Here is a 12,739-nt window from a genome sequence, read left to right as displayed (position 1 = left end):
ACTGTGTTCCAGCCCCTTCTGGACCTCATTGATGGTCCACCTTGCTGACTTTCCAAAGTGCTAAAACCCCAGATCTGTCAGAAAATTTTTGTCAAACCAGACATCCCCCAATCTTGAATCCAAGTACAAGACACTGCACTGATCTCCATTAAATGGGATCCCCCAAAGAATCATTCTTTACTTTCTGTTCTATCTCCTGGTCTCCTCTTCCTCAATGGGCAAACCTGCTACCGATACTGGTTCCATGATGATGATGATGATTTTTTACTTCCCCTGTATGAGCACTTTCAATTTAAACCTTCTGCTAGCGTGGAGACCAAATCCCAGTAGTGTTCCTACAACAAGTTACCTACATACTGAACTGAGATGTTTCCCTCTTAAATAATAGGTATTTCTGGTTTACAATGTGCCGGCTCCTCTGTGATATAGGTTTCCGATAACCACTTTTAGAAAGGCATCCAAGAGTCATGATACTTTACTTTGAATTTTCTTGTTGTTGTTCAGTTGTTTCAGTTATGGCTGACTCTTCGTGACCCATTTGATGTTTTCTTGGCGAAGATTCCAGGGTGCTTTGCCATTTCCTTCTCCATCTCATTTTACGAGAAACTGAGTCAAATAGGGTTGTCACTCGTCCAGTGTCACACAGCTAGTAAGTGTCGGAGATTGGATCTGAATTCAGGAAGAGGAGTTTTCCTGACTTCAGGCCCAGTGCTCTGTCCTCTGTGCAGTGCAGGTGCCTGAAAATAATTTTAGAAATGGAGAAATTAGTCATAGACAGATTATAATCTATACAGAATTACAGAAGCGTATAAAAAAGCTGGAATTTTCCAGTCAATCTTTTTTTTTTTTAACTCAAAAACAGTTTTTCTTAGAAACCAAAGTTGGACTTTTATCTACATGTGAAAATTAGGACCTCTTCTTTCATGGCCCACTTAGCTTTAAGTTGTTGTAGTCAGTGGATGAGGAATGAATCTATAGATATCCAGGATGGTGGAGAACTAGAATCACTAAACTCATTAAGGGCCTCCCTTTGGGCAGCACTATGCTATAGCACTAGGTGAAAAAAGTTATGATTTCAGACAGGTAGTTGAGGCAGTGGACAGAGCCGTGGGCCTGGATTCAGGAGGACCTCAGTTAAAATCTGACCTCTTGATACTCACTAGCTGGGTGACCCTGGGCAAGTCGCTGATTGCCTCACCGAAAAAAATAAATTAGTTTTGAAATATGTGACAAAGGACCTGTGAGATCTGTCACTCCCTTAAATGAAAAAAAAAACTTAAAAATGAAAGGACAAACATACAATTCAGTTTCATCCTTAAAAACAAAGGCCCCTATGGATTATCTAAGAGTCTAAATAATAACATTTGCATTATTAGACTCAACACCAACAACTCCGAAAATTAGATTGTAAATGGGGGAGGAACACGAGAGCCGGCAGTCATGGGCGTTTCTAACTTTCAGGGCCGTTCCCTGGTGCTCTTGGGTAGCCCGAAGTGAGGCGTTAGCCAGCCAGTCAGTGCTCTCTTTTCACGGGTCATGAGATGATAGAGATAGAAGCAGGTTGGTGGGCAGAGGCGGTCACGGTGACATTTGCATTATTTAGCACCTTCTGGGAGAACAATTCTCAGGAACACAAACCTCTTTCCTGTCTCTAATGTTCTCTAACAAAACAAGGCACATGGTGTAAGCCAATCGGCCATGGTTCCTGGGGAGTTATGGGTAAGCACAGAATGCCCCTGCTCCAAAATTTGGAGAGGAGACTTGAAAATTCTGTGCTGACTTCCAGCTGGAGCAATTTAGGGAAGGAGGCGTGGGGGCCAGGGAAATCTTTCTTTAGGGGATGGAACTTGAGTTGGGGCTTCATGTTGGCAGGCAGCCATGTGTGCAGAGAAGGAGGGCAGGGGCTTGGCGCGCCGGGCAGAAAGGACCAGTGAAGAAAGGGACCAGCCAAGGTGGTGGAGTCCAAGCTGCCTCAGGGAGGCGAACAGCCCCATTGGGCTGTACTTGCAGGGGAGAAAGCTGGAGGCAGTTCTTTCACTGGATTCTTGCCACACCCCTAGGAGGTTGGGAAAAGGGGAATTGGAACCCCTGCTTTAAAGATGAGGAAATCAGATCTCAGAATTTGTGGAGGCCAAATAGCCAAAAAGTGACCGAGGTAGGACCAGAGCCCGGTTTTATGAATCTGAATCCCACAAACCTTCTGTTGGGCTACCCCGCTAAGAAAGGCAGATCAGACTCCAGAGACTCAACCCTTCTAACTGCCTTCCATGAGCATCCCCAGTGGGGGAAAAGAGAAGCTCTATAGAGGAGCAAATTCCTGCCTTGTGCAGGGAAGCGAGGGCGATGGAGAGAGAAGGGCCTTCAGATCATGGCGGCCGGCCCAGCTGGGTCAGCCATTGTCCCATCTGGGAGCCAAGGAGGCCCACTGCCGCCGACAGTGGGAAGAGCTCCTGATTCCATTGCTCCCCTTTCACTCTTAGCAGCTCCGCGGATCAGCCACACACTGACAGATGGAGGGTGGGAAGGGGACTAAGAGGACATTTAGCCCCTCCCGTCCCCCAGCTTTACAGACGAGAAGAGAGGCTCAGAGAGCTTTGGGATCGAAGCCAAGAAGCAAGCCCCGACCCTCGGGCTCCCGATCCCCCACCGCCCCCACTGCAGACAGGGGAAGCTTTGGCCTTGGCCCCCTTCAGTCTCCTTGATGCGTGTGACTGCTGCTCTGGACACGGGGGTCCATTCAGCCTTGCTAATGCCCTGTTATGGCACTCACCCAGTCTCTGCTGCATTGTGGGGGCGTGCTGTGCATCCCAAGTACTTCTCCTCTTTGAGGCAATGTGAACACAAGCCCTGGGAAGTCAGCTCTGTTTGCCAAAAGTATTTGAATCAGGATATGAGCACATTTTATATTTCCAGATGAAAAACCTTCCCAGATCCACTGTTTACTGAATAAAGTCTAAGCTAAACCGCATAGCTTGGCATTCAAGGCCCTCGACAGTCCGGCCTCAAACTGCCTTTTTGGCCTGGCTCCCACTACATCCCTCATGATCCCTGTGTCCAGATGAACTTGATTTTAGTCCCGGCCTTGCCACTAAATACTGTGTCCTTAGTGGGGTATAGAACTGCCATTTATCTTACAAGACTTTTCATGTAGAACAAGTGTGCTCACATGCTATTTGGCCTTAAATTCTTGCCTCCTAGGTCTGGATCTCATTGCGAGCCCTCACCCCTGTCCCACTGCTCAGGGGTCCTCAGAGTTCCCCACCTTCCGTTCAGTATTTGGATTTTTGTCAAGTATTTGGTGACCCGATTTGGGCTTTTCTTGACTGAGAAACTGTCCTTTAAAAACGTTTTAAGCATACTTTAAAAAAATCTGATTTTAGTTCCCTTCCCACCAGGACTTTCAGGTGACATCATTTAGTTGTGCAGGCGCCATTGCTTTTCAGAAAGAGGTTTTAGTCACGGCTGCTTAAATAAGAGCAGTAGACACAAAACCTCCCCTCCGAGCTGCGGGCACACTCTCCCATGAGCACACACGCAGCCCAGGGGGAAGGGAGCGTGGGGAGAGCCTGCTTCCATCCCTACCCAGTGCATTCTTTCCCATTCGCTCTGTCATTCCACAAAACACTAAGGATTTCTTATACTCGCGGCAAATGCTGAGCACCGTGGACAGCTCCCGTTCCCAATTTAAAGGCGATAACTTGCAATCAATCAAACAACAATGTGTTTGAGACATGAGAGGAAATCAAGTAATAAGGAAAAATGAAGCAACTGATTTATTCTCAGCTTCCCCAGAGCCTCAACGCTGACACACACCTCCACAGGTGCCATATAGTAGTGAGGAAGGAAATGACTCCCTAAGAAGCTCAGTCCAAGGCCCAGGCAGGGGGCTGCCTTAATCCTTGCAGCATTGCCTTCTCCCGCTCCCCGACGACCCTCACTCCTTGGATCCATCCTGCATTGGATCCTGAGGTGTCTGGGAAGCCCCTCCTCTGCTCCCCCTTCCCCCAGCTGCTTCTGCCTGGGAGAAGTGGGGAGAGTCCCACAGTGGGGCCACCGGTCCCAGGTTAGCCACCTTGTTGCAGTCTTGGGACATTCAGATTTGGTCCCCTAAATTCCCTTCTTCTTACCTGAATTAGGGAAAGGGAATTGCCTTCCTCTCTTCCCTGCCTTAGAGTGCAGGCTGCCTTCATGTCCTCAGGGGCTCGGGCCAGCTTGTAGCAATGAGACTATGGCGTGCATGAGTTTCCCTGTGTTTCAAAATAAACAAACTACCTGACTCTTCATGTGTCACTTAAGAATAACTAGCAATGTCCATGTGAAGGACACTGGAGAGGCAGGAGAAGTCGTCCCCTAACCCACTTTTATCTTGCACACATTCTCATTACAATCTCTGACCTAGCTTGGCTGGGTATTTTTAATCCATTTTTTTTTTTTTTACAAAATTCTTTTTTAATTACTTTTTTTCTCAATGGTATTTTTTTCCAAATAACTGTAAAGAGAGCTTTCAACATTCATTTTGAGTTTCAAATTTACCCCTCCTCCCCAAGACAGTGAGCAATCCAATATTGATTATGGATGTATAATTTTAATCCACATTTTAAATGAGGAAACAAACAAATTTTCAATGAGGTGACTTGAACAGTGTCACACAGTTGTTTAAGACCAGACATGGACTGAAAACACAGGTCTTCTTACTCCCAACCCTGTGTAAAATTGTGCTGGCCTCCTATTTCTCATCTGTCAAATGGGAGGATACTTGTCCAAAACAAGTGTATTAAACCCTATGCCATACAAGGATTGCTTAAAAAATCGGAGCCATGTTTAGTCTGGAAAAGTTTTTAATAACTTTTTATTGACAGAACCCATGCAGGGTGATTTTTTTACATTATTCCTTGCACTCACTTCTGTTCCGATTTTTCCCCTCCCTCCTTCCACCCCCTCCCCCAGATGGCAAGCAGTCCTATACATGTTAAATAGGTTACAGTATATCTTGGATACAATATATGTGTGCAGAACCGAACAGTTCTCTTGCAGCACAGGAAGAATTGGATTCCGAAGGTAGAAATAACCTGGGAAGAAAAACAAGAATGCAAGCAGTTTCTATTCATTTCCCAGTGTTCTTTCTTTGGGTGTAGCTGCTTCTGTCCATCCTTGATCAATTGAAACTGAATTAGCTCTTCTCTTTATCGAAGAGATCCACTTCCATCAGAATACATCCTCAAACAGTATCATTGTCGAAGTGTATAATGATCTCTCTGGGGGGCTGCCCACACACCCAGCGGGGGCCTCTCGGCCCCCCTTCCCCCGCCCTCGCCCCTCCTGGGGACCCGGAAGAGCTCGGGAGCCACTGGGTGGCCAAGGCCAAGCCCCCAGGCCGGCCGCAATGAGCGATTATTACCAGGAACGAGGCTTCCTCGGCTCCCCATGAATCACGGCCTTTGCAAAGGTCGGGAGTGAAGAACGGCTTTTGGTGACAGGTTTTTCCCAGCCCGGAGCAGAAGAATTGTGGGATGTCTGGGAGCCACTTTTAAGGCTGATCTGCCTTGAATGTAAAGGAGAGATCGACCTTGTAACTGGTCAAATCAGCAGCGGTGGTGGGGGGGCATTAAGGGAAGTAGGTTTCGGCCCCAGATTAATAATAATAATAATATGCATGAATACTTTCCAGGTCGCAGGCACTTTGTATCAGTATTTCATTTGATCCTCTCTGTGGCCCAAGAAGGAGGTGCCAATATTATTTTCCTTTTACAGATGAGGAAACCGAGGACTTGCCCAAGATCAGTCAGAGTCTGAGGCAAGCCTTGGATTCAGTCTCTCTGGCTCCAGGTTCCCTGCCCTCGCCCTATTCTCCCCCAGACCCCCCTGCCTGACACTTAGGGGCCGGCTTCCTGTCCCCTCTCTTTGCTCACCCCCAGCCCAAAGCCTCCTCCATCTCCTTCTGCGAGAATCACAGCAATAGTTCCTCCATCTCCACGATTTTCTGGCTCATTTCCCAGGAGATCAGAAGCAGAGGAAAGATCTCAGGGGCATCAAAGGGGGCGTGAGGAAGATCTCAGTCCCCGTCCTGCCTTAGATATTTACTAGCTGGGTGAGCCTGGGCCAGTTAATCAGTTAACCGAGGACCATTTATTATATACCTACTATGTGCCATCTGTAAAATGGGGCTAAGAACAGCGCCCACCTCCCAGGCTTGTGAGGCTCGAAGGAAATGATATCTGCAAAGCACTCAGCCCAGCCTGGCACACAGTAGGCAGCTAATGCATGCTTCCTTCCTTCCTTTCCTGTGAGGGCAGCCCCAGTGGCTTCCATTGGCTTTAGGCTGGGTCATCTCTTCTCCGAAGAACCCCCCTGGAGGCTCCCCCATCTTTCCTCATCGGTCCCAGCTTGTGTAATCTGTGACCCCAAACCGGGCCAGATATTTGTACTGGATCTCACCGATAATTGAGATTTTAATGGTGGGATGAATGGTCCAGGGGCTAACAAGGAGCTCCAGGGGAAGATGCCGGGGAAGGGGATTCTGGAAGCTGGAGACCTGAGGTCAAAGAACTTCCCAGAACTGAGCTTGGTTCTCCAGAAGGTAAAGGGGAGCGTCCCTGACATGACTTCCGGGGCTTCCGTTTCCCTCCGATCCCTAAAAGTCAGTAAGTGCCTGGGGGAGAGGAGGCCGAGGGATGGAGCACATTTCATTTGAATTCAGTTCAGAAGCCATAGACAAAAATGCCCAAATGCATTATTTACTTTTTTATTGCAAGAACAGCAACAACCCAGACAGAGTCAGGGAGTCCCAAACAAAATCAATCATAGAATAAAGAAACTGAATCAAATAAACCGACCGACAAAGCAAGCCCCAAGCCTCTGAACAAATTGGGAAAATAACTCGGACAAGTGACTGGGAATGATTGCCTGTCTGGCCTTTACTAATCGGCAGGGAAGATGAAAGGGAGGCAAGAAGTATTTATTAAAGACCTACTGTGTGCTAGGCAGTGTGCTAAGGGCTTCATAAATATCTCCTCATTGATCCTCACACCAACCCTGAAAGCTCAGGACAGTTGTTAAACCCCTTTTACAGATAAGAAAACTGAGGCAGATAGATGCTAAGTGACTGATCCAATGTCACTCAGCTAGGAAGTGTCTGAGCCTGAATTTGAGCTCATTGGTTGTTTAAGGAAACATAGAAAAACCATGTTGTAGTAACGATAGCCTGGGCTCAAGCCTGACCTCTGACACGAGCCATCTGAGTGACAGTGGGCAAGTCCATAGTTCAGAGGGTCACAGAAGCAGAGCTGGGAGGTCCCTGCTGCTGAGCATCTCGTTTGACAGAGGAGAGACCTCAGCTCAGGGTCACATAGTCTGTCGATGTCTCTGCTGGGGTCTGAATGCAGCTTTCCTGCCTCCAGCTTCACTGCCTCGTGGCCGCAGGTCACTCTCCGAGACTATCAGGGTTAGTCGTGCTCCCTGGTGGGGACGGGCTCCACACAGAAGGGATCTCGGGTCCGGAGCATCCCCTCATCTCCCTGTCTGGTCTTCTCCACCTTCATGTTCCCAGCTCTTTGGGACTGGTCACCTTTCCCCATCAGAATCTAAACTCCTCGAGGAAAAGAACTGATTGTGTGGGTCCACTTGGCCCAGTGTCTGGCCCATAGTGCTAAACACATGCTTACTCTCTGTCTCTCTGTCTCTGTCTCTCTCTCTCTGTTTCTCTCTTTCTCTCTGTGTCTCCTTGTCTCTCTCTCTCTCTCTCTCTCTCTCTCTCTCTCTCTCTCTCTCTCTCTCTCTCTCTCTCTCTGCCTTTATCTCCATATTTATCTAATCTATCTGCTATCTATTATTTTTCTGCCTGTCTCTATTTGCCTTTATATTTATCTATCTACCCATCTATCTTCTTTTGTTCTTAGTCTTTTTTAAAAGCTTTTTATTTTCAAAACACACAATAGCTAATTTTCAACATTCCCCCCTGCAAAACCTTGTGTTCCAATTTTTCCCTCCCCCAGACGCCAAGCTATCCAACACATGTCAAACACGCCCAATTCTTCTATACACATTTCCACAACAATTTTGCCGCACAAGAAGAATCAGACCAAAAAGGAAAAAAAAAAAGGGAGAAAAAATAAAATGCAAACAGACAAGAACAAGGAAGTGAAAATGCTGTGGTGTGATCCATACTCACTCCCCATAGTTCCCTTTATGGCTCTCGCCATCACAAGATCATTGGAAGGTTCCAGGAGTCCTCAGACTTTTTAAATAAGGGACTAGTTCACTGTCCCTCAGACTGTTGGAGGGCCCGACTATAGTAAAAACAAAAACTTTGTTTTGTGGGCCTTTAAATAAAGAAACTTCATAGCCCTGTGTGAGGGGGATAAACATCCTCAGCTGCCACATCTGGCCTGCGGGCCGTAGTTTGAGGACCCCTGGAACTAATTCATTCACATTTAAAGTTTTTAGAGTTAAATGTATGTTTTCTTCAGTCTGTCTCTAAAATTGGTTTTCTTTACTTACTAATATTTCATTTTATTTTTCCAATTACATTTAAAGATACTTTCATGTTTATTGCATTCCAATTTTCTTTCCTTCTCTCTCTTCCGTCCCCCTTTCTGAACACAGCGAGCAGTCAATACAAGGTTTTACGTGTACAATATTAAACGTATTTCATTATGAGTCGTTTTATGAAAGAAAAATTGGAGGGGAAAGGGGAAAAATAATGAGAAAGAAAAAAAATAAAACAAGAAAATGCTTTGCTTTGCATTCAGTCTCCATAGTTCTTTCTCTAGATGTGGATGCCATTTTTCATCCCAAATCTATTGGGATTGTTCTGGATTATTGCACTGCTGAGAAGAGCTAAGTCTGTCCTAGTAGATCATCACACAAAGTTGTTGTCACCGGGCACGGTGTTCTCCTGGTTCTCCTCACTCCACTCGGCATCAGTTCCTGTAAGTCTTTTCAGGTTTTTCTGAAATTAGCCTTTTCATCATTTCTTATAGAACAAGAGTATTCCTTTACATTTATACACCCTCAGTTTTCAATTCCTTGCCATCACAAAGAGCTGCTACAAATATTTTGGTACATATGGGTCCTTTTCCCTTTAAAATTGGAGTTTTTAAATTGTGATTTTCCCCCTTTTGCTACAAACACAACATTATGTTCCTTCAGTTACTTTACCATAATCTTTTAAAAATGGACCTCTTCCCATTACTTGTCAGGGGGGAGGAACTCTGATACCCTCCTCTTGTTTGTTATTCCTTCCTTTTGGAATTTTGCTTATTAATTCATTTTTCTTTATTTTATTTGGCTATCTAATTATTCTCCCTCTTGTTTTCTCTCTCATTTAGTCAGATACATACTTCCTTCCTCTCCTACCCATCAACTAATCCTAGTCATTAAGTTTTTTTTAAAAAATTATTCTTGTGCTTCTTTCCAACAAGGATATATCTAAATCTTTTCATCATCCATTGTCTTTCTTTCTACTTTAAACCTTCATTTTCTGATTCATGACGCCTAAATTATCTGGTATCTTTCTTTTTTCTGGATTCCTCACACAAGCAAAGATTTCAAGAGATCCATTCTAGACTCTGCCCTCTAGACAGTTTCTGCCACTGCCTCCTAGAACTTGCTCCGTGAAGTCCTCTTTCCTTTGGGCCCATTCCCAGAAAAATACCAATTATCGCAAGTGCAGACAAGACATTGCCCCACCGTAGGCTTCCTCTCCTACAATGTCCCTGATTATGCACCCCACCATTGATCTATACCTTCCTCTGGCGATCTTTTCCCCATTTGTCTAGAAATCTTCTCCCAGGATTCATACTCTCCCACTTAGCAAGGTGCCAATTGTCTCCAAGAGCTCCAGCTTTATCTCTTCAGATGTAGGACTTTTCAAGCACCAGATCCTGTAGGTCGCATCCAGCACAAGCTCCCCATCTCCTTTCATGGACCATCTCTCTTCACCCATAGGAGAATTCATCAGCGGAATGTCCCCACTCCCCACAAAGAAAGGTTTTCCTTCCCCTCCTTTTTCAATCCTCCTCCTCTTCCTTACCCACACCCCTGCAACTTCTTCATGTTCTTCATGTTTAAATTTTCAGACCTACCAACCCTGTTCCCCCCTCTAATGCCTCTGTGTTGGTTTTTCCTCTGCATCTTATTTGTATAGTACAATTGCTATTTTGACCTTTTCCTAAATAGTTTTGCTTTTCACATTCAGATCATACTCAGTTCCACCCCAATTTTTCTTTTAGACTACCTAATTACTAATGCCGATCTTTGAGATGTGGTTTACATTTCTATGTATAAAATATAAACAGTTTGTCATTATTGAGTCACTTGAAATTAGTCTTTGATATTGGCTCTTAGATGTTAAGTTTTCTGACGAGTTCAGGTTTAGTTGAGACAAAAATCTTTTCAATCTGCAAATTCATTGAATGTCCATTTTTTCCCATTTAATTTATGCTTAATTGTGCTGGAAACAATAGTTTTAGCTAAAGGCCTAGTTTTTTGATTGTTGATATATGTTATTCTAGGACCTGTGATCTTTTATTGTAGCTACTATTAGATCCTATGCAGTTCTTATTATAGCTCCAGCAGATTTGAAATGGTTTTTGTTCATTTGTTTCTTATAAAAATTTCTCTTTGTTCTGGGGTTTTGAAATTTAGCAATAATATTCCTATGTGTTTTTCTTGTAGGATTTCTTTAAGGTAGTGATTGGTGGATTTCTTCTATTTCTATTTTCCCCGCTTGTCATATCACTGCAGAATATACTTAATTACTTCTTGTATTATTGTTTCAAGGGTAATGTCCTTTCTTTTGCACACCAAAATATTTCTTCTAATAAAAAAACTTGTTGTTTTTGAAGTGAATTGCTAAATTTAACCACTATGTGTCTTGGTGTTTGCCGCCTTGGGTTTTAGTTTCTTTGGGTTTTTGGAAATGATCTGTGAATTCTTTCAATAGAAATTTCATTTTTTATGTTCAGAAGTCCTGGGTCGTTCTCTTCTATTATCTCCTTCAGATAACATAGTGTTAAGGATTTTTAAAATCATGTCAAGTCCTTCTGAGAGACCTGTAATCCTTATGTTGTCTCTAAACATTCAATTTTTGAGTTAAGTTTGTTTTGCTTGTATAGTGAACATGTCATCTTTTAATGATATTATTTTGGTTCTTCTCCTCCTCCTTCTTCTACAAAGACAGGAAGAGAGAAAAACAGAAAGAATCAAGTGGTAGAGAATTAAAGGATTTAGAGCAAGAAAGGCCTTTAGAAAACACATCAGGCTGATTTTTTTGTGCAGCATGATAATTGTGGAAATATGTACAGAAAAATTGCACATGTTAAACATATATTGGATTATTTGCTGTCTGGGGGATGGAGGAAGGGAGGGAGAAAAAATTTGAATCGCAAGGTTTTGCAAGGGTGAATGACAAAAATTATCTTTGCATATATTCCAAAAATAAAAAGATATTTAAAATAAAAAAGAACAAATATCAGGTCTGGGAGGGAACTTAGAACTTAAGCTAAAATGTCAAGGAGGAGTTTGGAAACCTTATAATGCAGAAATTTAGGACTGGGCATGGTCTTGTAACATAGGAGATTAAAATATCACGTCTTGGATGATTCTTAGGACACAGATGGGGAGAGACAGTAGAATACAGCACACAAGATGTTTGATTGGGAAGAACCTTAGAACAGAGAATATTTGAACCCAGATTGACTTTAGAATACAGAATGTCTTTGCTAGAAGAGATTAAATCCCCAGCAATCTGTTTCCAAAAAGTAACTGTATGAGTAGCTTGGAGAGCATGCAAAAGTAAAGGAGAGGGTGACTTAAGAGCATGAACATCTCAAGGGAATAGGAGAGTTTTCCTGTGAAATGTGGGCTGCACCTTGAAGGAACCTCAGAAAGGAGGACTATCAGATATGGGGGTAGTTGTTGGAAAGGATAGAAGGCAAGAGATAGAACCCTGAGTTTAGGAGAGAGCAGGGAGGCTAATTGGATTGTGGCAGATGTTAAATCTGAGCCTGGAGTTTGTGTTTTGAATAGAAGCAAAAGGGAACCATTGAGGATGCTTGAGCAGGGAGGGGCTGCATCTTCTAGGAAGATGGATTTAGCAGTTGTGCAGAAGAGCTTGTCCATATGGCTTTTGCCATCTTTTCTTCACCACAAGCCACTTTTTAAGTCTCCATTCTTTCTTGCCTAGACTCTCACGTGGCTGCCAGTCACACCCATCTTGCACACAATTTGGCAACTGGTTGGATACGGCGGGTGTGGGAGGATGAAGAGTCACGGATGACTCCGAGTTAGTGGTGGGCAGATGTGGGGATGTTTTGAGGAGGGACAGATCTAGGGGAGAAGATGATAGATTTCATTTTGGAACTGAGAGGTCTCTGGGACAAAGTACCCCAGACGCAGCAGTTGCTGCTGTGCCACCAGAACCTTGGACAGAGGCTGAGGGTGGATGTGGAGACTTCAAAGTCATCGGCTGAGAAATCACAGCACGGAGATGATCAGTGAGAGCCAAGGAGATCCCTGAAAGCCCCAGGACGATGCTATAAGACAGAGCTTCCTGTTCCATCCTCCCCCCCACCTTTTTATTTCCACAAAGAAGGGTCTGACCAAAAGGAACAAGTGGTTTGCTCCAAGTCACACAGAGAAAATGGCAGAGTCACCATTTGAATTCAGGTCTTGGGGCCAGGGAACAGTTATCCGGGCTTTCCGGGAGCTTCCTGGGAATGACTGAGCTCCCTGATGCTTT

The sequence above is a fragment of the Antechinus flavipes genome, chromosome 2 (assembly GCF_016432865.1).
Source record: "Antechinus flavipes isolate AdamAnt ecotype Samford, QLD, Australia chromosome 2, AdamAnt_v2, whole genome shotgun sequence".
NCBI lineage: Eukaryota > Metazoa > Chordata > Mammalia > Dasyuromorphia > Dasyuridae > Antechinus > Antechinus flavipes.
The sequence above is the reverse complement of the archived record's forward strand: the minus strand, read 5'-3'. Positions refer to the sequence as shown.